The sequence below is a fragment of the Anoplolepis gracilipes genome, chromosome 5, assembly GCF_047496725.1.
Source record: "Anoplolepis gracilipes chromosome 5, ASM4749672v1, whole genome shotgun sequence".
Lineage (NCBI taxonomy): Eukaryota > Metazoa > Arthropoda > Insecta > Hymenoptera > Formicidae > Anoplolepis > Anoplolepis gracilipes.
The window spans coordinates 5,576,567-5,600,413 of NC_132974.1; the positions used below are offsets into that span (position 1 = coordinate 5,576,567).

Here is a 23,847-nt window from a genome sequence, read left to right on the forward strand (position 1 = left end):
AGATTTAAGTAGTTTGTTATAATTCAGTATTTTTTATTTTAACACAATTATTATTATTATTAAAACAGAGACAGGTAATTGTTAATCAGTTTGTATAAAATTGTTTTTTTCTTCTCTTTTCGTGTATGAGTTACGCAAAAAACCTTCGCACTTGAAATGACATATTATAAGACGATAAGATAACGCGCTAAATTTTAAAGCATTTCGGGTTAGGATGTAGGACGAAACGAAGGCACGTTTGCAGAAGGTAGCCGAGTAGGTGAGTAACGAAGCGTGAGTAACTAACGGCCATAAAACCACGAAACAACGTACGATTCTCGCCTCGTAAACCATTGGCACGTGTTGGGTTTCTTGGCGTAGCGTTTTCTTTCGGGACGAATCTAACTGACAGGATGACGAGCCGTGGGCAAAGTAGGGGACATTACAGAAAACGACATGCTAAGATAAGAAAATGTAATTCAAGAGGAATGCAACTCTCCCCACTCCCCGAAGGACCGAAATATTTTAAAGCGCTATTCACATTCGTTAAAAATTTCCATTCCCTCCCTATTAAATTAATTTAGAGCTGGTTTTATCGATATGTTTAACTTCGTTAATGAAATATGGTAGTTAATTAAAACCTAAGAAAACCCAAAATCAGTTAACTATCTTGAAACTCTCGATACAATATGCATCGTTCAATGTTAAAAAAATTAGTAACTAAAATAATAAATAATATAATATAATATGAGCATGTATTTAGATATGTATACATATTTCTTATAATCAAAATTTTATACGCTAAATATATCTCTCTTTTTCACATTATATAATAATAATTAATACAATATTCATTATTCTACACAATAATATAAAAATGACGAGATTGATATTCGTTGATTTATTAATGATTAGCTACTTGCGAGTAAGAGTAATATTTTACGGTATCTCTTTTTTCCCCTCCTATCAACAAAGCATAAAGGAGAGTTTTGCATAAAAATCTTTCCTCTCAATGTATCTTGCGTCAAAAAAGGATATTCGAAAATGTTACACCTGGCAGATTACACGTCGCGATTGTGTGCGACGCGTTGCTTGCCACGCGACAGATACTATCGATCTTCGTAAAGAGTCGAAAAATATCGGGTGTACTGAGCGCGACAACTCGCGCGCTTGTAGGTAATCCACATAGTACGAGTTTAACATCATCTCGGCTCGGCAGTCGTTCTTCTTTCGGTTCTCCCCTGCCCTCTCGCGTCTTTCCTCCTTTTTCCTCTCATCCCATTTTCCGTTTACCTATTTTCCGGGAGCCTCGATCTATTCAATCTCGATGCAAAGGCGATCTCACGTGCAGTAATAGCTTGTCAGCCGCACCGTGCTTGCCTCTGATAAACGGCAGTCTCCCGCGGCAATCCTTTCTTAAAGCTGCATAGTATGAATGTCTCTCCCACCCTCCTACTCTTCCTGCCTCTCCTTGCTTCATCGTTCAGTTCTGCGAGCACATCCCTCTTTCTAGCAGTCGGCACATAATACGCTTACCACTGTATAAAATCTCATTGATACAGCCACTTCCGCGAGAAAGACGAAATGGAATTGCCGATTGTAATTGTAACTTGGTTGTAATTGCTACGATTATAACATCACTGAGGATAATTTTTGAATATATAGATATTATATGTGAAAAGCATTTCTACATTTTAAATATAGAATATTCATTTCTTTTAATTTTCAATCTTAATTATTTTTTTATTACGCAATTATTTAATTTTAAATTAATTATTTAATTAATATTTTTCTTTACGCAAGCTGCGCGATTTATATTTATATTTTTGCTACATATATTTGTTTTGTTTTAATTTGGATATTTTTTTTTTTATTTTAACAAAATAAGTACGATTCATTTATCATTCTATAATATAAGCGTATAACACATGTACATACAATGTATAAAATTTCTCAACAAAATTGATTTGACACATTTTATCTATCTAACAATTGGAACGTTATATTCGACAAATGGTGTACGACGGAAGAAAAAAGTATTTCAATCAAATTTTCGTGTGTTGTTCCTAACATGATTTCCCCATAGACCGCATTATTTATGTAAAAAACGATGAACAATATCGAAATATTTTTTCTTTCTGTACTATACGTACAATATGTGCGATATCGTTCAATCTTTACACGACAAAGAAATAAATAGATAATGGATTAAACAGTCATGTGTGCAATGCGTCAGAGGAAAACATTCGCACGAACATAGTTTACGTCGCGTCTGTTATCTCTATGCGGTTATTATGCCGTGCTCTCATAGGAACATATTGATATTCGTTGGAAGGTAAAAATAACTGTTACCAGACGGAAAGCAGCTTTCCGATAATAGCCCGGCTCTTAAAAATCGCCCGTAATTAATGCGAATACGATTCAATGCGAGAAAAATATCGCAATGTTTGTATAAAATTTTTTAAACTGCGAGATCTCATGCAACGTTGACATTAATATCACTTCATCGTGTCAGAAAATTACCGGTTATCCCATACTGAAACTGCAACGCAACGTAACATAATAAATAAATAAATACATATATATATATATATATATATATATATATATATATATATAAAGTACTATTAAAATGTAGAACGCGCTTTGTACGTATACTTTACAAAATAATTATCTCGTTAGTATAATGAACGCAATAATAAAAAGATAGACAGAAATTTATGTTGTTTCATTAGTACATAGCATTTACTATACTCGAATGACAACACGTGCACCGGCATAATTTTCAGCGACTTTCGCGGACTTGTACAGGTGCACACATGTGATTATCACCCTTCTATCGAATATTCTCCTTGATGTCGCAAATCGCATCATCGTTCATACGGCTAATGAAGGCAGGTGAGGGTCGCGAAAGGAAACAGAAATTCATCACGACAATACAAAACGATTTCTTTTTTTCAAATTTTTTTTGTTTGCATTATTACATTGATGCTTCATCAATTTTCGAGATAAAAATATCCCTGGAATAATCCAAGGTACATGAGCGTGATTGCTTCACGTGTCGCTGATGTCATTATCACGTATATCTTATAAACGCTAAGGAATGTTAATGTCGATATTATAAAAGTTTATATCTCTCTTTCTTTCTTTCTATTATCTCTTTTTCTCTCGCTGGGGATAAAGACATTTTTAAATAATTATAATACACGCAAAAGGAAAGTTTGAAATATATGTCCCGTGAAATGCATGTAATATTTAATTCTATACTATTTTATGTATATTGTACATGCATTGTATTATTACATATTTATACAGTTTTATATATTTATATTTTTCACACATTTTATCGCATGTTTATCTATTTACATCATAAAGTATTTTCATGAAAATAACGATATATATCAAATTACATAACACAATACAAAATGCTTCAAGAAATATGTTGCAATCTTGATGCTTAAACGTCATGTATCCAATTTTGTGATTAATCTTCATATATCAGTTATAGTTCTCGAGCCAAGATGTAATTTTCTTGTTATCGAATAACAATAATTACACCGATAACAATGCAAGTCAGGTAACTCGACGCTTGGTAATTAATTGCGCAATTATTCAATTATATTTTATTCAAATCTCCAACAAGTCGCACGCATATAATAACAATATACCGAGATAACGTTATAACGCTGCATAATGTGCCAGTTCAAAGGAACGGTTCTGCTCTCCATATCTTTCTGTATAACGTTAACGCTCATTTCCATCATAGTATCACGCGTTGTGGCTTCGTTGTCAATGTATTACGTGAAAATACATTATCGTACATTTCCCGGTTCGTCAAAGAAGACAAGAGGAGTGTCAATCCGTCCATGGGCGGACACGATAATAAAGAGTGTTACGTGGGTAAAACGTTGCTTCCTTTACTTCATTTTTCGTGCGAGATGGTCATGCATGTCGGACGCGCGTAAAAATGGGATTAAAAAATAATTAATGGACACGCCGGGGATATGGAAATGCTTTATAATGTAACGCGGTTAATAAAAGATGCACGTCCCGCGTCACACGGGTATGATATACGGCTATGAAAAAGAGGGGAAAAAAGTGGAAAGGCACAAAGAGGAACGCATGATAACCACGGCTTTATCAGTGTGACGAAAACTCATCTATTTAACAATGTAAGCGTGTCATTAAAAACAGATGAACAACCGAGACTAATATTACTTCACGAGATTTCTGAATATCCGATGCATCATCGCGTTTCTCTAAAAATCTCTTCAATATCCATAAATATTTTGACATGAAAAATCATAAACAAAACAAATGATAAAATTAACATACTTATAATTTCTTTTTCATAATTTCGTTTCGGAAAAATACTTCTTACAAATACATCACATGTTCGCAAATATATATATTAAGACTCAACTCTGACAGTAGAAATGATTTTAATAAAAAAAAAAAAAAATGCTAATGTTTAATTCGCATATATTGACTATGTATGTATTTGCAAGGTTTCCTCATCAATCTTCGTCGTTTTGACGATACATTAATTTTAACCATCGTACGATCAAAAGTGATGACACTCGTAAATGAATCAGGATAACGGCAGACCAACCAGTATATAATCCATCGCCGACGAAGTCCCACAAGATCACGCATAAACTCGACGCATAAGTTCAAGTCGCTGTCAGTCCGTCATCACGTTTCAAGCCCTCCGATTCGTCTTCGTCGCACTGTGCGTTCGTACTGTATGTCTTGAAAACGTAATCCGTTAATTTGTTTTAATGAAAATTGATAAAGTCGGATTTGTGCATATATGTTTGAGCCGTTATAATAATTACGATATATAAATTGAAATAGGGAAATTAATATCGTCGATTTATCAAACAAACAATTAATAACTTACATAGACACATACACGAAGATTAGTATACTAATTAACTAAAATTACAAAATTAATAATTTTAAAGAAAAAAAATAAAATTGATAGAATCAATCGAAATAATAAAAATAAACAAACTAACAAGAATGATAGAACAATTATTGATTTATTTGATAATTTTTATTAATTATGTACAATAATTCTCGCGTTTTTCAATCAATTAGGGAGATTAAAAGCAAACATATACGATAATATGATGATTGTTAAAGCAAAATATTTACAGCATTTATGAAAATCGCTTGAAACATCAGTCAGTGATTCGCGCGTGTATGTACGAGACGTTGCAGTATTAAACAATGCGATAAATGCAGGCGATCACGGCATACTCGTCGGTCAATTAATATGCTTTAACATTTCATCGTCGCGATAATTATCTTGAATTAATTTTCTGCAACTATTAATAGTAACAGTCGTGCACGACTGACCGCGACGTTGGATTGCGATCGATATGTCGGACGGTGCATTTTGTAAATTGCGGACGATATATCTCACGTGGGGAGACGCGCGTGCGACAGATGTCAACGAGCGCGCATCAAGTATAAAAACGATAGTGCACGAGTGTAAACGCGGTACGAGCTTGATTTTTGCTTCGCAAAGTTTCGGCGGACCACAAAGTCGAATCGTATAGACACTGATACCGATGTTACGCATACGAATGAAGATGTATATTTGTATTTTTCCAAACACAAATATTTTTAATTAACTTTGAAATCGTTGCACGCGAAGGGATGAAACACATCTCACTGTATCTATACGTTTCAACGTTTATCGCTCGAATAGCAAATAAACCGCTTAATAAATAAATAAATTGTTGTAAAGATAAATTGCTTTCGTCTTTCGCGATATATATGTGACGAAAATATTAAAATATTAAAATTTATGCTCGATCATGATTTAAAAAATATTTTTCACGTACTTTTATATAACTTTTTTGCAATTTTCTCTAATCTTTATGCTTCCATAATTTACTCATCATTTAGTTTATATATATATATATATATATATATATATATATATATATATATATATATATATATATTGTTATAAATACGTTTAGTTTCGATATCGTTATAATTTGGTCTAAATAATACTTGCAGCAATATATAAACGTGTAATATCTTCGCATAATTATTGACGATAAAATAGTATCTTCTAATTCGATAGTGTTTTTATAGTCATTTTAGTGTAGCGAAATATATGCTTTGTAGGTTGAGATTTGTTTGACTTGTAGGTATTGCAAGACAAGTGTAAACGAACGTACAGAATGACGTACGATATACGCGCGCATCATGCTAACAATAAAATGCAGATATTTACAGAAAGTCTCGTCGTTTCTTTTCCTCTGTATCGCGTGAAACAACTCGCCGCATCGCTATAAAGATACGAAGGAAACGATGAATAGGCCTTGGGATATAAATCAGTGCGCCACGATGCCCGGTGAATGTATACACTTTTCATGTGAGGCAAAAGAAGAGTTGGACATTTATTTATTTATTTATTACGTCTGGATCTGGCACGCGAAGTCGCAGTGCAAAAGTGCACTGTTTCTTGCCTTTCCATCCTTTTGGTTTTCTGATTCTTTGACGTACCTGTTTATATAGCATGGCTCGACTTCTCAATATTGGTTTCAAATTTTCCAGAGAGTACTTGACATAACATACAGCATAAAAAGTATTACTATATTACATTTTCTAATTTAATAATATATTATTCAGATGAAAATCATGTTATGTGATGAAAAACAGATATGATAAAAACAAGAAAAAAAAGAAAAGGAAATATTTTATAAAATATATATCTTGTTTTTCAATCAAATTAAATAACATTATACAATAAAATATCAATATAACAAAAATACTTAAAAAATAAAATAATCATTAAGTATTTGAAAACATAAGATGATAATAAAAATTAAGGAGATTGTATATTTTTGATTTCTCTGTTTCAAAATATCGTGTTTTTTCTAAAGATACCCCTTAATTTCCAGCTTAAACTTTCGCTTCTCGTATCTGCCAGTCCTGCTCATACGTTCGTCGAGTGTGGTATTTAAATATTGAATACTCGCAACATTTTTCGAGCTGCGTGTTTGCGCATGCATAGTTCAGAGAGGCGCGGCTCTTTCTCTCTCTTTCTCCTTCCCCCCCCCCCTCTCTCTCTCTCACTCTCTCTCTCTCTCTCTTTCTCTTTCCCTCGACCTGAGTGCCGGATTAAAAATGGAAAATCCATTGAAAGATGTGTGCATTCTTAACGGAGGCTGCTTTGCTTCCTACAGTTTCATTCTTACTTTAGTACGAATTCGTTTTTATCACATGAATGAGTCATTAAATTTTCACCGTGGTATTTATCAGACAACAGCATTAAAGGAAAAAGAAGGTAAATTCCGCGATACGCTTTTCATCGGGGAATGAGAATTTCGCCGCGAAGCTTTGCACGATTATTTACGACGAAATAGCGGTAATGGACGAACAAGATGCTCCAATTCGACAGCAATGGGTGGTGGCATATCGGCAAAACCATTACTTCTTTATTCCAGCCGCGGGGCGGCTATTATTCCGACATTGAAATAAATGCAGAAGGATCCATTCGATTATTCAAACCCAAGTTCTTTCCGGTAGACTGCCGTATTATGAGTCGATAGTGATAGAAGTCGTTCGTACGAACGAACTTACTCCGTTCCTTCCTTCCTTCCTTCCTTCCTTCCTTCCTTTCTTCCTTTCTTCCTTCCTTCCTTCCTTCCTTCCTTCCTTCCTTCCTTCCTTCCGTCTTTCCATCTTTCCTTCCTGCAAGAAGCGCTTTAAGATGCCCGCGATGAATGCCGATGATCCCACGCGGTGTCCAAATATTTGGATCCCACGGCACGTACGGCCAGAGAGGGAAGAGCATTCTGGCGAAGGGCCCGACGAGCACACGCCGAAGAGGCTTCCATGGTTACTTCCACACTCTACGAAATCAGTCGAGCAAGCGTGTGGAAATGTACGCTCGCCATAGCTAACGGAGAAATATGTCAAAGTTGAAAGAAATAAGCTATAGAGGATGAAAGAGCGCAAGAACCTTAAGATGCCAGTCGAGCGTGAGGAATAAAGAGTACTCGTGCGTTCGTGATGATGCGTGTTCAAAATATACAATGTCACTTTTTTATCTTTTCTTTGAATTAGAAAAATCTATATCTAAGTCTGTTTATATAGAAATTTATGAAATTTTTTTTTATAAACAAACATGCCGAGTAAATATTGTGATAGCATATAAGCATAAGCTTTTATTTATCGACACAAACAAAAATAAAATCCATCAAGTTTAACGCGCTCGCCCAACAAAATGAGCCACTTAATCGCTTTCCAATATATCGAACACAAGGATGTGTTCATATGCCGTGTTTCGCCACAGGAGTGAAAACAATTTTGCGTTTGTATCTTCTTTCAGCTGAATGTGTCTGAAGAAAAGTCGCTTCGGGCGCTCCTAATTGCGCTTTATAAAAGCGGGAGTGGTTCATAAATTTAAAACGACCACCGCGTTACATTAATATCAAAACCGCAGCGATGGTGGCGGTGAAGCTGCGCGCGTTTCGCTAACTCCATTATAAATATCTGCTTTAACTCTGCGCTTGCAAAGCCACCGAATAAAGTTTCATCAATCATTTGCCGTGCCGTCGTTCGCTCGCGCCGTAGAAAACAGCGGCCAGATAAATTACAATGCCCAGAAAACGAGAAAGAGAAGAAGAAAGAGGAAGAAAGAAGAAGAAGAGAGAAAGAGAGATAGAGAGAGAGAGAGAGAAAAAGAGCGGTTTGTGTTAAACCTCATCAGCATTACTATCCATTATCTCGTTCATTAACGCGACTACTCGACTCTTCGTGAAATGTTTCTTCTCGAGAGCGTCCTCCCGTCCGCTCTTTCAAACAAATAATACCGTTTTAAAATGTATTCTCCGCATGACGAAAAATGAAATAGAACGGTGGTTGAACGGGCGCGAACGGTCGGCAAAAGATATCGATATACGATCGGAGTCTACAACACCGATGGAATATTATTTTTTTAGAGGAAAACGCGGAATGCGTCGATGCGTGAAACGCATTGGAGCCGTGAATGAGTGAAACGCGCGCTAGCGGATGAAAACGAAAGAATCGAAAACCGATAACCGATCATATTTCTATCAACGATGCGTAGCGCTACGGCAAAAGTCGGAATGCGATAATTATGAGAAAGTACGACGCGATATGACACGCGGATGCCTAGTGAATTCTCTGTCGCATGCAGAGAGGCGGCCAACCTCTGATGATGAGTTGTGAATGAGAGTCCGGAGATGGTGTATGCATTTTAATCACAGGCAACACGCAGCGAGAGGAAGCATGGGATGCTTCTTGAATTTTTTACAAGCAGTTTATATCCGTAGAAAACACACAAAACAGCAATCATAAAAATAAATATTCTGATACACGTGAAACAATTTGAGTCACTATTATTTAAATTTCATATCCGCTACCTTTCTCTGTTATCTTCATTTATATTAAATTATTGATATATATATATAGATTTTACATGAATAACAAATTCAAGAATTCACTCGAAATGAGACAGATGGAAAGTCTCGTTAATTATGGGACACTTGTTTCCTCTACAATTTCTTGGCAATCTATTTTTCACCACTGAAATCCTCACGTTTCTCGGTGCAGTTCTGCTAGTCGATTGCCATCCGTTTATCTAGCGCGTGAGAAATCGCTAAAACGAAACAGAAAGCGACAGCGAGTAAACAAACCGTTGACGGGAAAGAGGATGAGAAACAAGGGCGGGTATGAGGCAGTGACATTTACCACGCCGACTATGCAGATCTTCAGTATTATGAATGTCAGGCATTTAATGGAGAAAACTACTGCGATGGCGCGTGTATTATATTGCGACCGCTATATAGCGGTAGTTGCGTGGCGGTAGCTGTCTCGCGAATTGGATGGTTAAAATATACAGTTGAATTATAGTTGCCGTTAACCGGAGAGGGAAAGAGAGAGAAGTTAGTAGAGAGAAATAGGTAAGCAGAGATTTACCAAAGATTTGTCTCACCAATGATATTTTGTATCCGCATACTTTTTACGGATGCCAAATAACGGATTAATTAACGTGCTCAAAGTCATAACTGTCAATCGGTATGAGACAAATGTTATTCAAGATCTATATTTCGGCATTATATTTCAGTATATAAATTTGTACTATTTTAGATATATGTATATATTAATAATAAATATTTCAAATATGTATTTTAAAATATGTTTGTCAATTTATTTCAATTATATTTTGCAATCTAGTAAAAAAATGTAAATCTTTTTTTAAAATTTATTATATATAAATCTATTTGAGAATTTTCTATACTGTTAGAAAATAATACTTATTGATTAACGTATCTTTACTGCATTTAAGTCGTTTTAGCAAAGCGCTAATATTGCACCTGTTCGAAACTTGGTTGATGTAGAATGGCTCGATGGCGTGCACGAAGGACCAATGGACATTAACCGTTATGAAGCTGCACATATATTTGTTATAAGCCAATTTAACAGACAGTGTACATTGGATCTCAAGCTTCCCATTGATCGCACGTATAATCGACCCGGTCGATCACAAACTTTCTCTAACTTTGCTCAAAGTTCTAATCGAAGTCGAATTAATACAGTTTGAGGATAGAAACTGATAATTACGACATCGACCACGTGACACTCCTGCGATCGATCCATTAACTGGATATGAAGTAAATATTAGCATAGACGCTTAGTCCAGGCCACAATATTGTTAATCTTCTGATAAAAATACTTTTACAACTTAAGAGAGAGATGTAATCATTTAAAATAATAATTTCAATATTTTATTTTGCGATCTAGTGTTACACTTTTATAATCTCATAAACACTTATTCAGAAATTGGAAAAAATTTGAAAAGAACACTTTTCGTAATTAGAAGGATAATATTTACATTAAAAAAGATTTGAAAAATAGAAAAAAAAATCTCAGGAAAAAAAAATTTTTTTAAACAAATTTTTAAAAAATAAAGGGAATGGAATTGTATAATTTATATATTTTATATTTTTTCTTGCGCATCCATCATATCTAAAGTAAAATCTACAATTTTGGTGAATCTGCAAAAAGAATTCGAGTCGCATAAATCAACGGATACGAAATAGTATCATGTGGGCGTCGTGAGGAACAATCGCGTGTCTCTTCATACTACGCCACGTTGTATGCGGCGGGAGATTATCTCGGGGATAAGTCCCAGCCATTAACGAGACGTCGCTGCTCTTTCATTAGCTAACCTTCTGACAGGTAGCCGCGAGAGGTCCTACCTGATCTGACCGCGAGGCCGAGTCATCCGAGACCTTATTCGAGCCGCATTGCGACGTTGTCTTGTATTTTTCTTCGAACGGCAAGGTCAGCCTAAATTAGTAGAAATAAGAGGGAACGAGAAAGAACACGTATGAATCGAAAACATATGGATCGAAAAAGATAATTATTTTTATAATTGTTCGATTATAATTAGAAAAGTATAGCGTATTTTATTATATACATAAATGAGATTTTAGATAAAGAATAATATATTTAAAAAATACATTTCTAAAATGAAAAAAATTTTTTCATGTATTAATATATTTGTATATTTAAAGAGGAAATTATATATGAGGCGGATTATTCTATCGTTGTCTCAGAAAATATATTTCGTTTACTTCATAAAAGGCTGCCAAATAAATCTTATAATGGATCAAGAAAAAAATTTGTCGACGTTTTCTCTCCAATAACTTTCGAGAAACCAGCTTGCAACACTTTATCTTTACGTGGACCACATTATATACATTGTTAACGAACTTTCCCGCGGTTTACCTTTTCGAACTCTGCGTTTTTCTTTCTCTAAGGCAATTACTAAATTAGTTATAGGAAAAGAATGGAACTTGTTACGTGTATAATTGGATCGTATAAAACGTGTACATGCGATTTTTCAGAATGTTCTAGACAATTTCGAAAAATAAATTTGAAAAAATACATCTTCGAGAAAAGATGTTAACCAGACAATTATTTTTAAATGTGTAACGATGATCGTACAACGTACATTAATATATTATTTGCAAATCGGGTCGTTTTTTTAATTTAAAATATTCTACACTTATATTTAGAAAAAAACTAAATATGATTCTAACAAAAAAATAATGTCAAGTATTATACGCGTCTCACATTCAAAAAATTAAAATTGAGTATGCAAGAATAGCGCATGCTGGATTATTATTCTAAAAAGTATATCTTTCTGGGCGATGCCAGAAACATTTTATTTCTTAGCTCTGCAACGGACAGAGAGATCTCAAGTAAGAAGAAACATAATACGATGGCGTCTCTTATTATTAGACGTTTTTAGAGACTATGTCATTAAGAAAAGCGACCGAAGGAACTCAGGGTCCTTGGACTTTTTGCACACGACTCAATTCAAATCTGCATCGTTAGACTTCCATAAGAAAGTCTCCGTTGACAGAAATATAAAAGAGAGATAGAAAGAGGAATCTGCGGAATTTCTCTTGTTAGCGAAAGTTAGACGAAATTCATTCGCTTGACTTCCAGTTCGCAAATAAACAAACGGCAAATTTGTCGCCACGATGTGCGCAACCAACGACGTATTTGTTCAGCAAGTTCGCTAAGTATGACACTTTAAGTCTTTTGCTATTGAAGACAACAGTTTCGCGACTAATGTTGGCACCTTTCGCCAACTTTACGCGTTTCTCAAATATAATGAACAGCTTATTCTAGAGCATCGCAACTGACGTATATAAATACTTGTTCGATATATCTGTTCGACATTTTCTTCCATAAAACATAAGAAATCTAATGATTTTTACTTAATGCTTTTCATTATTTCGAATATATCGTTTTTTTTTTTTTATATATATATATATATATATATATATATATATATATATAAAGATATAAAGGGACTAACCCACATTCGTGATGAATGAGGAACAAATGTTAACGTCGTCTACCAGAACGTACACGAACGGGAACACTCTGTAGACGTCGACAAGAGGATACCGCTGCGGAACCGAAACCGACAGAGGGAACAAGCTCCTACTCGCGTATAATAGCCGCGATACACACGCCGAAATTGTCACGTGATGCCACACGGCGGACAGTGAGACGCACGCTACACGCGCGCGTAGACATGTGAAACGCGACAGAGCGTGAGCGCGCGACACAAGCCGACACAATGGTAACGGCACTTCGACTTGACAATGAGCATGAGTGGATACGCTCTGCCATTGGAGGCGTCTTGACGCATGCACGCACACACACACACACACACACACACACACACACACATACACACGCATACTCCGACATTGGGTTAATGCTCCATTGTTCTCCGTTGCGCACCTGCGGAGGATTACGCACGCACTCGACCGCCTTATCCCCTTCCCCTTGCTCTCGCGAGCAAGGTAAGCTTACGTAATACGCCGGTATACACGTATTCGTCCGTGAAGCTTACCTGCAGCCTATTAATTAGAGTTCATCTAACAATAAGATTATTAGATCGATAAAGAGAGAATCTGTTGCTATAAAAAATATTATCCGCGCGATTCAGAACTTCCTGCCTCATAATTTATATTTCCTCTCGGATCAGCTTGTGTAACAGTTTTGTAAAAGCTACGCATTCCTCGACATTTATTATATAATTTTAATTCGTTATTCTTAAATCGATGACTTTAACATGGAGGGATGATATTACCTCAGTGTATTTATATTCATGTCCATTTGCAAGAACCAGAAGAAATTCCGCAAAAATGCAACGGGCATTTTCTCGCGCCGGAGTTTTACCGTAATGTCGCCGCGCAATTTACCCCATCATGAAGAAACGCACGCACGACTGACACCCTTGATCGCATTCGCGCACCCCGTTCGTTTCACAACGGGGTCGGACGATTACATCAACGACACGCGAGAACACGTGCAAATCCTTTCGCGGCATTCACGCAGACACTTCGAATTCCGGAGTTTACTTAACCCCCGAGCCCACAGTTCTCGAGAAGATTCTACCTACCCGCCGCTTTTCCCTTGCACCATCCTTATCCTGTGTAAAGACGCGTCGAACTACGAGCTTAGGGTGGTTAACTAACTACGGTCCCGGCCCATTAGCATTTATAGTGCAAAGTTGTCCAGGCGTTAAATCCACTCTGCGTTTTATGCGTTGCTGAGCATGGCACGCGCCTCGCTCTAATCTGCAATTACCGTTTCCGAGGAAATTCTCGATCTCCACGAATAATCGCTCGCCTCGCCGTATATCGATTTAATTGCGATCGTGAGGTGAGTTATCGGAAGACGATAGATAAATCTGTAGATTTATCTTGTAACGAGTACCTCGAGGCGGACATTCAATTTCATAAGAATTTTACGATGTCTAGGTTAGATGATAATTTAAGATATATAGGTTCTAATTGTCTCTGAAACGGATATCTATATTTTCGTCTCAATGAAATTTAATTATAACAAGTTTAGTAGTCTGCTCTAATATATTATATTTTGAAATCTTATACTAAACGTAAAGTGAGTAAATTGCTATTTTTTTGTACCAGTAAATTTAATTAGTTTAGTAGTCCAATATTATATTTTGACATCTTTTTATGGTACCTATAGTAACGTAAAGTGAGTAAAGTGCTATTTTTTGTACCAACACGTATACATGCGTGAGTAAAAAATATAGACAGTGTATTCGCCGCAGAGGCATCTCGGCACTCGGAGGTGATGAATTTAACAACGATGCCTATTTATATGCGTACAGTTTGCGATCGGTCCCAGAACGAATCTCTAAATGGCTCGCACATTTCGTCGCGAGAAAGTTAGGGCCGGTGCACGTTACGCTCGATATTTGTTCGGTGCAACCAACGTCCCACACACAGACGTCGAGAAGCTTTCACCCGAAGTCGTGTGTCTCCCCCACGGACGTACGTACTGTTTCTCGTGTGAGAGCGCGCGAAACAGAAAGTTACCGAGAGTGACGAGTCCCCAGGGAAATTTCCAAGTTTCCTTTTAATGGAATTATAAAGAGAAACGGAGGAGGGGACGAGCAGGGGACTCGCGACCACGTGACATTTGGTAAACTCGCAGAAATCCCTCGGGATGATACACGAAGTATCGCAATGGCAGCGAAAGATGACAGTGGATTTTCGGCACATCGCCACCAATTACTCATGTAGAGAAATATGTAAGACTCAATTTCTTCACAAACATATATTATGATATAATTTATTTCTTGAGGTACACAAAAACTGATTTTTCCGAAAAAAAAAAAAAACGTTATCCAAATTCAGCTATAATATATAGTTGTTAGTTAAATATCCAGAATCGTTCAAATTACATACGTATAATTTTTCTTAATTGTAAATATGGTGTATTTTAAAACAATAAGAGTATAGATATATAAAAACAACGACATTGTAAAAAAGATCAGAAATCCAAACATTCATAATCTAACAATAAGTCTAACATCCATAATCCGGCTTAAAATCGGTTTTACTAAGCGTGACATGCGTTTTGTGGTGAGCGGTGATATTGACTACCAATCGATAAGAAGAAGCTTATTGAATAAGTAGTAAAGTGAATTCGAGAGTAGAGAGAAGCTTAGAACAAAGAGAAAGAGAGAGAGAGAGAGAGAGAGAGGGGGGGGGGGAACCCGTAGTAGATGATTAAGCGTTGCGACATCCTCGGTCCACGCAAAGATCCTCCTTCGACCCTGGCTATCAGCAAGAAACGAGGGAGGTCCGGGTTGAGATTTGCAGAAAGTAATATTAATAGCTGAAGCGTGAAAGGGTTAATCCACGCGTCCCTCGCTTAATGCGAAAGTTGAAATACCCTCTTTCCGTATTCAGCGATAAATTTTATAAATGAACAACAATATTTATTGTGAAAACAATGTTGAATTAGCTCGATTATCAAAAAAGAGAAAAAAGATTTCTCCGAGAATAAAATTTGTATTAAATCTAGAGATAATAAAAATAATAGAAAATATGCAATAAAAAATTTTTTGGTTCGAGAATTTTACTAAGTATTTATACGAATTAATTAAATTGCTAAAACTCTGTTAATTAAATATTAAAAAAATGATAAATTTTCAGACACTTGTTGCTAATAGTACAATATTTTCTCTCCTAGACTCTAACATTTCGTGCATCTTTCGTAATCGATGTTTTATAAGTTATAATGCAATGTAATAAAATATATAAAATCTCCGGAGAGCAGAAGAGGGATAGAGAGTATAATTCGTTGTACACAATCCAACATATTTATCGCTACGCCCTTTGTCCAGAAACAAAAGGGTCCACCTCTTTCGCGAAGGTTCGCAAGATTCATGAAGAGTAATATTAATGGTGTGATATAAAAGGGATAATCCTCTGCGCGCGATCCTTTGCGAGCGCTATTTGTAACGATCAATATACCGGATCATCGTAGAAAGGCTCGTTTTTCAAGCAACGGGCTACGCCATCGACGCATTTTTCGTCCAGCTAATAATCCGGATCGGGGGAACGATCGATGAAAAATCGGCGCAGGAGGAGGCGTGATACGATCCTTTTGATTCACTCATCGGAAACGGACATTCATAGCGCGACGGAAAGGAAACGCTGGTGCCATTTCTCATGTTGCCCCAAACGGATTTTCTGGACACTGCGAAAATGTGTTGGAAGGTCCTCGCTTTTTTACGCGTAGTCTGATGAATATATTTGACAAGTAAGTGTGTATCCACTGCGAGGGCATTTTGCCTGAGAATAAAATATGTCAATTCTTCTCGCAGGGGGCGAGCGAAGGCTTAAAAAATCTCCGAGTGTGCATAGAATTTTCGCGACGTGATAAATAGATGACATATCTCAGAATTACTCCGATATTTTAACGGCGTACCTAACAGAATATGAAAGAATAATTTCGCGCGCGTGCACATTTATATATGAGATTTTCTGAAATGTATTATTCAACTTTTTATAGAATATTTTATAGTTTATAATATTTGGACTTTTTTTAATTTATATAATATTAATATTATATATGTATATGATGCAGTATTATAATATAATATTTTTGTATAAATTGTATAAATTATGCTAAAAATATTACATATTAAGTTTTTAAAGCATAAAAGTCTTAATATTGTCTTTAATATTGGAAATATATTTGAATTCTTTTACCTCATATAGAATACTGTATAAAGATGTTTAATTAGTGTAGTTTATTAACGATTACGTCAGCAAACTAAGAATATAGAGAAATCGATTTACCGATGCAAAATGCAAACAAAAAGAAACCCATATGATATTATTTATAGTTGAAGCGATATTCGGAATTGATACGCCAAAGTTTCTTGTAATATTTGCTCGGTTAGTACCTCGCGACTCGTCGCTTGGTGCTTAATAATATTTTTTACGGTACAAGAAAAAGAAAGAAACGAACCGCGATATCGTTATACTATAACGGGTTGTGTAATAACGGATCGCGCGGAGAAAACCGTAAAACGAAATGCTGCGTAAACGACGCGCAGTCGTCGGGATATTGTCACATGGGTAATTCATTCTGTAATGTCTTAAAAAATATAGTACTTTTTCATGTATTTTTCACGGTTTTCATTTGATTTACACTTTACGAAATGGCATTTTGTATTATTTTCGCACGAACACTGTGTATGTTTCCTTCATTTCGCCTCTAACGCAGTTTTTTATCTCCGCCGTTAGCACCGATTTAAAAGATCGTTTGTAAGATAAAAGAGAAGAATAATATTATTAAGCAATATCAATTTTGCGATTGGTTATTTTTCTATTTGTTTTACGAAACATGCATCAACTCGCTGTGATTATTCTGTGTACTTCACTGACGTTACACAAATAAAGTGTTTCTCATATTACATACATTTTCGATCACTTTGTTAAATATTCTTTACTCCGTTTATATTTATCAAAATGATTGTTTCATATACATAAATTTTTCGTAACTACCGTATACATTCTCGTATTACTACATTTGTTTCACATTAACTGTATTAAACCTGTTTTTGTTTTGAAATAAAAGCTGCAGATGCATTTATATAAACAAATGCATTTAATGAAATAGAGCAATGTTTATTTCGTATAGCAAAACATTAAAAAATATCATACAAATAGATAACTTTTTTTAATAAATAATAATTTTGAATTTCTAATAATTTTTTGGAAAGATTGAACTTACATATTTGATGTAATATTATGATTACATATTGAGACGCTTTCATTTATTTCAAAATATTTATTTTTCAAGGACATTTTCAAAAGAGCAAAGACCGTGATTTCTCAAACAAGTATATCTAAAGGTCGAAAACTTTAGATTTTGAGAATTACTCAAGAAAAGAGAACAGAATCACTCCTGTTTCACGAATGGAACTTTTCAATTGACTTGTCCAAACTCAATATTTCATATTGCGGCTCGCTTCTCGTCAAAAGTCTCAAAAATGCATTATAGACATATTGTTTTCCAGCGAGATGATATTTGCAGATAAAATATCATATCCACAGAAAATATATTCTTGAATATTGCAATCGGCGAACAATTTTTTGCCAAACCAATGCTATCGAATATCTAATATCCGGCTTCGTTTCCAAAGTAAAATCGTCTTATCTTGCGAGACAATACAATAGCTAAATCGCAAGACTTTCTCTATGTCTGAACACTATTAAATATATAAAATAAAACATGTATAGTATAAAATTGACATTATTATTTCCAGAGAGTTTACATTATTTTGCCTGTGATTTTTCTCGATATTTGAAAAACTCTCGATACTTACGCAATTGAGAAAAAGCAAATAAAAATGTGTTAAAATATTTTCCGGAATTATGCTACAAAATTATGTTACAGCAACACGCGATCGATTCTTTTCTCTATATACATATATGTTAGTCATTTTCTCAAAGAGAAGTGGGGAAAGTTTGACGGAAAGTCGAACGAGTTAATCAAACCTTCCGCGATTTATTTTCGGACGGCCGTAACTTTGCTCGAGTAGAGCGCGGTAAAAAGGGATAAAAAAATGCATATTCATATATAGCACTATCGTGCCATTGAGTATCGCGTCTACCACCGCAACTGCGGCGACCGACGGGCATCGCACGCGTACCCTTCTAGTATTTTTACTTCGCGGCACTTCACAAGCGACAAACCGACGTACGATGCTTATTTATAAGCGGCGTCGCGCGAACTTTGGGAAATATGCGAGACCAAATTCACGTTTATATCCGAGATGTATTTATCGTTTTGATCGTGTGACATTTTTATTTTAAATTGTTGATATGATGTCGCGATCAATTATACATGTTATTGTTATTTACAAGATATAAAAATAACATTTAAAGTAAAATAAAATACATACTTTCGTCGACTGGAACGATATAATTATGGATTAAAAACGGTTTTGCTACAAGAGGATTAAGTTGATAATTTGTAAGGTTTATTTTATAAATGATTTTTTTTCTAATGTAAAATGATCTTACAATTTTTATGCTTAATTCAATTTTGTTTTACAGAGAATTTAAAAAAATAATATAAACGGATCATTCGCATCCATTTTTACTTTATCCTTATCTCTCATCATAGTTCTACACACGCCACTCCTATCCTTTATGGATCACAAAGTCACATTTCTCTTCTGGAAATACAAGTGAGGAAAAAGTAATGCAAGTGACAGCTTAATTGATTACGAGGAGCGATGTGAGATATCTAAAAAAATTTTTACGGTGATGGAGAAATGCGTGATGGAGTGAAATTTTTATTATTTTGATTGATTTATTATTGAGCTATATAACTTAATCCTTAAAAATTATTTTGACACATGGATCATTTTGACTCTATCGATATTTTAACAATAAAGTTGTCCGAAGGTCTTAATCAATTAAAAAAATGTAAAATAAATTTATTTTTTAACTTTTGCTGTACATCATTTTCTACAGATCATGGAATGTATTTTTGTAGATTTTTTCAAGCATTTTGAGACAGTTAAAACTGCGATAAGATATTGTGACAAAAAACAAAGCAAAAAAAATGTGTGACCTGCAAGGATTAATTTAAAATGGCTCTCACGTTAGGATATATTAATAATTCGCGATTATACCAGCACTTCCAATTAATTTCGAAGAATGTCTGTCTCAGCATTTCGAATCGTAACCCAAGCTGCTCTATGCGTCCCAGCTATCTCGTTTATGTACCGCATCGCTTCGGGGTGTGCGGTCTTCTCTTGCTATGCTGAAAATGGGGTAAATGTCCGAATGTTTGGAACATGTCAGACAAATACAAGCCAATGGATTTTTATTCGAGATTGTACGCCAAATATAATAATATACGGATAAATACAGCTAACGCTTGTCTGTGTATTTAATTTGCTTTCGTCAACTCAAATCTTTATTATACTTAATAAAGATTGATAATGATTAATATCACATATATAGAATATTAAAATAACTGCGGTTTTTTATAGCAGAGATTTGGAACTTATTTGAAAAATTAATCAAAGATCGTATATTTGATTGTAAATAATCTCTCAAATCAAAATTGCTTATTTTACATTCCGCGTAGATAAATTAAATAAAGTAGGCAACAGAATCTCGCCGGATCCTATATTCGTGCACAGCTTTGCGATCTCCGTGATATTCTCCACGCACAACACATACGGTCGCGATTTTCATCGCGAAAACATCCGAAATTGATCGACGCATAAATATTGCCGCGAGGAAACATTTGTAATTTATTTTTACGCGTCTCTTCGCGCGTTCCGAAAAGGAATTAGATCGCGACGGTGTGTTTCTCCGGCTCGTCTTTGAGCGAGAAAAGAAGTTTCGGCGCGCCAGAAGGGCCGTCTCGACGCAACAGCTGAAAACGACGAGACGGAGACGCGCTAAAGAGAGAGAAGACAGCCCCGGCGCACCTCTCTTTGTTCTCTCTCGCTATTTCTAACCGGCTTCGAGACGGCTCTCCCTCCTCTCGCGCTCCTCCCTTTCGCGGTCGGTCGCCTCGCACGCGTGCATACGAGCTCTCTGTGCAATTGTGCACGTGGCCACGCCATGAATGAGCTTCATGGTGTGGCGCGCCGTGACTCGCCACGGCGTTGTCTGTGCAAACGTCATACATCGATGTTGAAGCTCGTGCATGATGAATGAAACCTGGAGGAGGAAACGAGAAGACATTGAAGGCGAAGGGAGAGGAGAGGAGAGGAGAGGAGAGGAGAGGAGAGGAGAGGAGAGGAGAGGAGAGGAGAGGAGAGTGTACCGAATGCAGACCTGTGGAACGGAATAGCTGGCTGCTATGACGGAAACCGCGCGTACGCATCTAAAACGCATAATGCGTTTCTACACGACAAACATGCTGTAATATTAAACGTAATATAGTGTGTACTCTATTCAGCATGTCATGTTATATAGTGTAACGCTTGCTCATTTAACGATGGCGCGTTCTTCATTAATAGAAACGAGTAGCGATGTGTATACTAAGAGGAACAACGATTTATGTCAATGATAAAACTAATAGTTATTACAAAAACAACTGAAGAATGATGGATTTATTCATTTGATAATCATAATTATGTAAAATGTAAATATTGAATTATTAATTTTATTTACTTCATCATTAGAAATTTACTTATTTTGTGTTATTAAATATATATTATATTATGTTTATTTAAAACAATGTTTTTTTCTAATCTTATAGATATGAATGTCAAAATGTTTGTACAAATAGCAATAGATTTAATGAAAACACATTTGATAAAATCCGTTTGTATCCAACTTGCATAAAGCTCGGGAAATAACCGCCGACAATATTCGTTTTGCGTCATTTCTATTAAAGAGCCCCGCCTAGCTTATCCACCCTTTAATCAAGTCAGGTTTTGTTTCTACCACGTTGTACACATATGAATAATTTACATAGCAAAGAAACGCGCGTCCAGGAGTCACGTTGTTTTAAGAATGTATTATCGAACATTATTAAAGTGTACTACTACCGAGTGTGTAAATAGACATGAACGAACGCGATGGTATCTAAAAAAAGAGAGAAACACACGTAAATAGCGGCGAATGTGAGCATTGCCTTGAAAACCTTCCGCCTGATATTTCCGGACACGGAAATGTGAAACACGTGACTGTAATCAATTTCCTTGCGGGTCCGGTATCGGAAGTAATGACGGCAAGATGTAACGTAAAGGAAAGAGGGATCACGGGACCAAGAGTAAGTTATACCTCCACGGGATTCGTCTTTTAGATAATACGTAAACTTTCGTCGTTTGCAGGATACACGTACCGCGATTCTACGCCATGCACGTATTAATAATGCACGCACGAAGGGAGTTTCGCTCGAAATTTGCCGATTCGCGTCCGAGATATCCTGCGACGAGCTTCCCTATTGTGTATCTCTTCCTCTCGCGCGTGTATGACGTGAGCAAGTTGCAAATTGGGTTGTTAATGTGGATACGGATTAGCGGCCGCGCACGCCTAGGTGTGTTGTAACCAAATGCGAGTTATAAGTTATCCTGTCTCGTGTGTCCGCGCACTCTCTCGTTTTATATTCATGGACGACGATGTGTAATTAAAACAATATTGTTCCGAGCACGAGGATATTATCTCTCGCGAGACATTAAAGCGAGCAATATACTTGTAATTACAATTCTTCTTTACTTAATAACATCTACTTTTTCAAATATTTATAAAATTGCAAAATTGATTTGTATTCACTTTCAGAATATTGCCGTCGCTAGTTTACTTTTTCTTTCTATTTATATTATATATATATAATTCATTTTTATTTACAATACTTTTAGTTACTAAAAGATTATGAATAATCTTCATTCTGTCTAATTCTTTTACATTCAGTTCTCGATTCTCTGTTAGAAGTATCGCACAATACATGAAAGCTAGATAATCTCCCAGCAATATAATTAATAATTAGCTCAAACAAAGACAATTCCTCAAATATTCTTACTTAAATGGGTTGTTCCTCTAAAATTATCCTTAGTCAGCACGTAGTATGATGCCGCCAATCTGAGAAGCGCAATAACTTTGTCGTTCTTAGAAACGCGTCGCACCTACGCACTTCCGACCGCTGTTGACGTTAAAGTCATTATCCGGTGGATGTAATTGAATGACTCGGTCTCAACAACTGGCAAATATATGATGTATCAAATGAATTTGTTGCTTTTATTAACAATTTCCTGGTATTACATCCGTTAATATAATTGCATCAAAGAATACCAATCTCTTCATATTCAAAATATTATAACCCTATAATCGTAATTATATATATATATATAATTCAATAGGATAAACTAGGGTATGATGGCCATACGGAAAAGATGGCCATAGGCTGTAATTTTGCTAATAATCGCTACATAATACGCTTTTTTAGTTATTAATCAATATTTACAATATTGATTATCTTTGATAACGGCTAAAAAAGCTATGTAACGATTATTAGAAAATATTTTCGTATAGTCATCATACCCTAGTTTACTCTATCTAATAACGACTTTTATTTTATGCATCATTCATTTTAGATTATATAAATATATTATTCGGTGATCTATCGTCTTTGCGTGACGCTTTTATTACGTATAAACATATCTATCTATAGGGAAACGACTATAAGTTATAAGATGATTATACAAAATGTAGGACAGTAATACATTTATAGCATTTTTTTCAATTAATAGTCTAATAACAATAGTGCACGGAATAAAGTTAAATAAGACAACCAGTGAAGGATTTTATTTTTATCCATGACACGTGACAAAAGTAGGTATCCTGAAAACCGTACAAGAGATGCGAGAGAGGAGGAAAGCGAGAGAGAGAGAGAGAGAGAGAGAGAGAGAGAGAGAGAGAGAGAGAGAGAGAGAGAGAGAGAGAGAGAGAGAGAGAGAGAGAGATGGAGAGGAAA

General features: G+C 35.6%; 1 protein-coding gene and 1 long non-coding RNA gene across 5 annotated transcripts in view; one reads left to right on the top strand and one right to left on the bottom strand.

The window, feature by feature from the left end:
- The window catches only part of Stet (stem cell tumor), a 373,411-nt gene that overhangs the window by 217,468 nt on the left and 132,096 nt on the right, over positions 1–23,847 (bottom strand). Inside the window, exon 1 of one of the 2 annotated variants that reach the window (XM_072891884.1) lies at positions 12,873–12,899. The exons of the other annotated variant lie outside the window; for it this stretch is intronic. The gene's annotated coding sequence lies outside the window, so the exon portion shown is untranslated. Of the gene's footprint in view, positions 1–12,872; positions 12,900–23,847 lie in introns of those variants that run through there. 2 annotated transcript variants of the gene reach the window in all.
- LOC140665595 (uncharacterized) overlaps positions 1–23,847 on the top strand; it is a 183,280-nt gene that overhangs the window by 58,795 nt on the left and 100,638 nt on the right. The window lies entirely within an intron of this gene.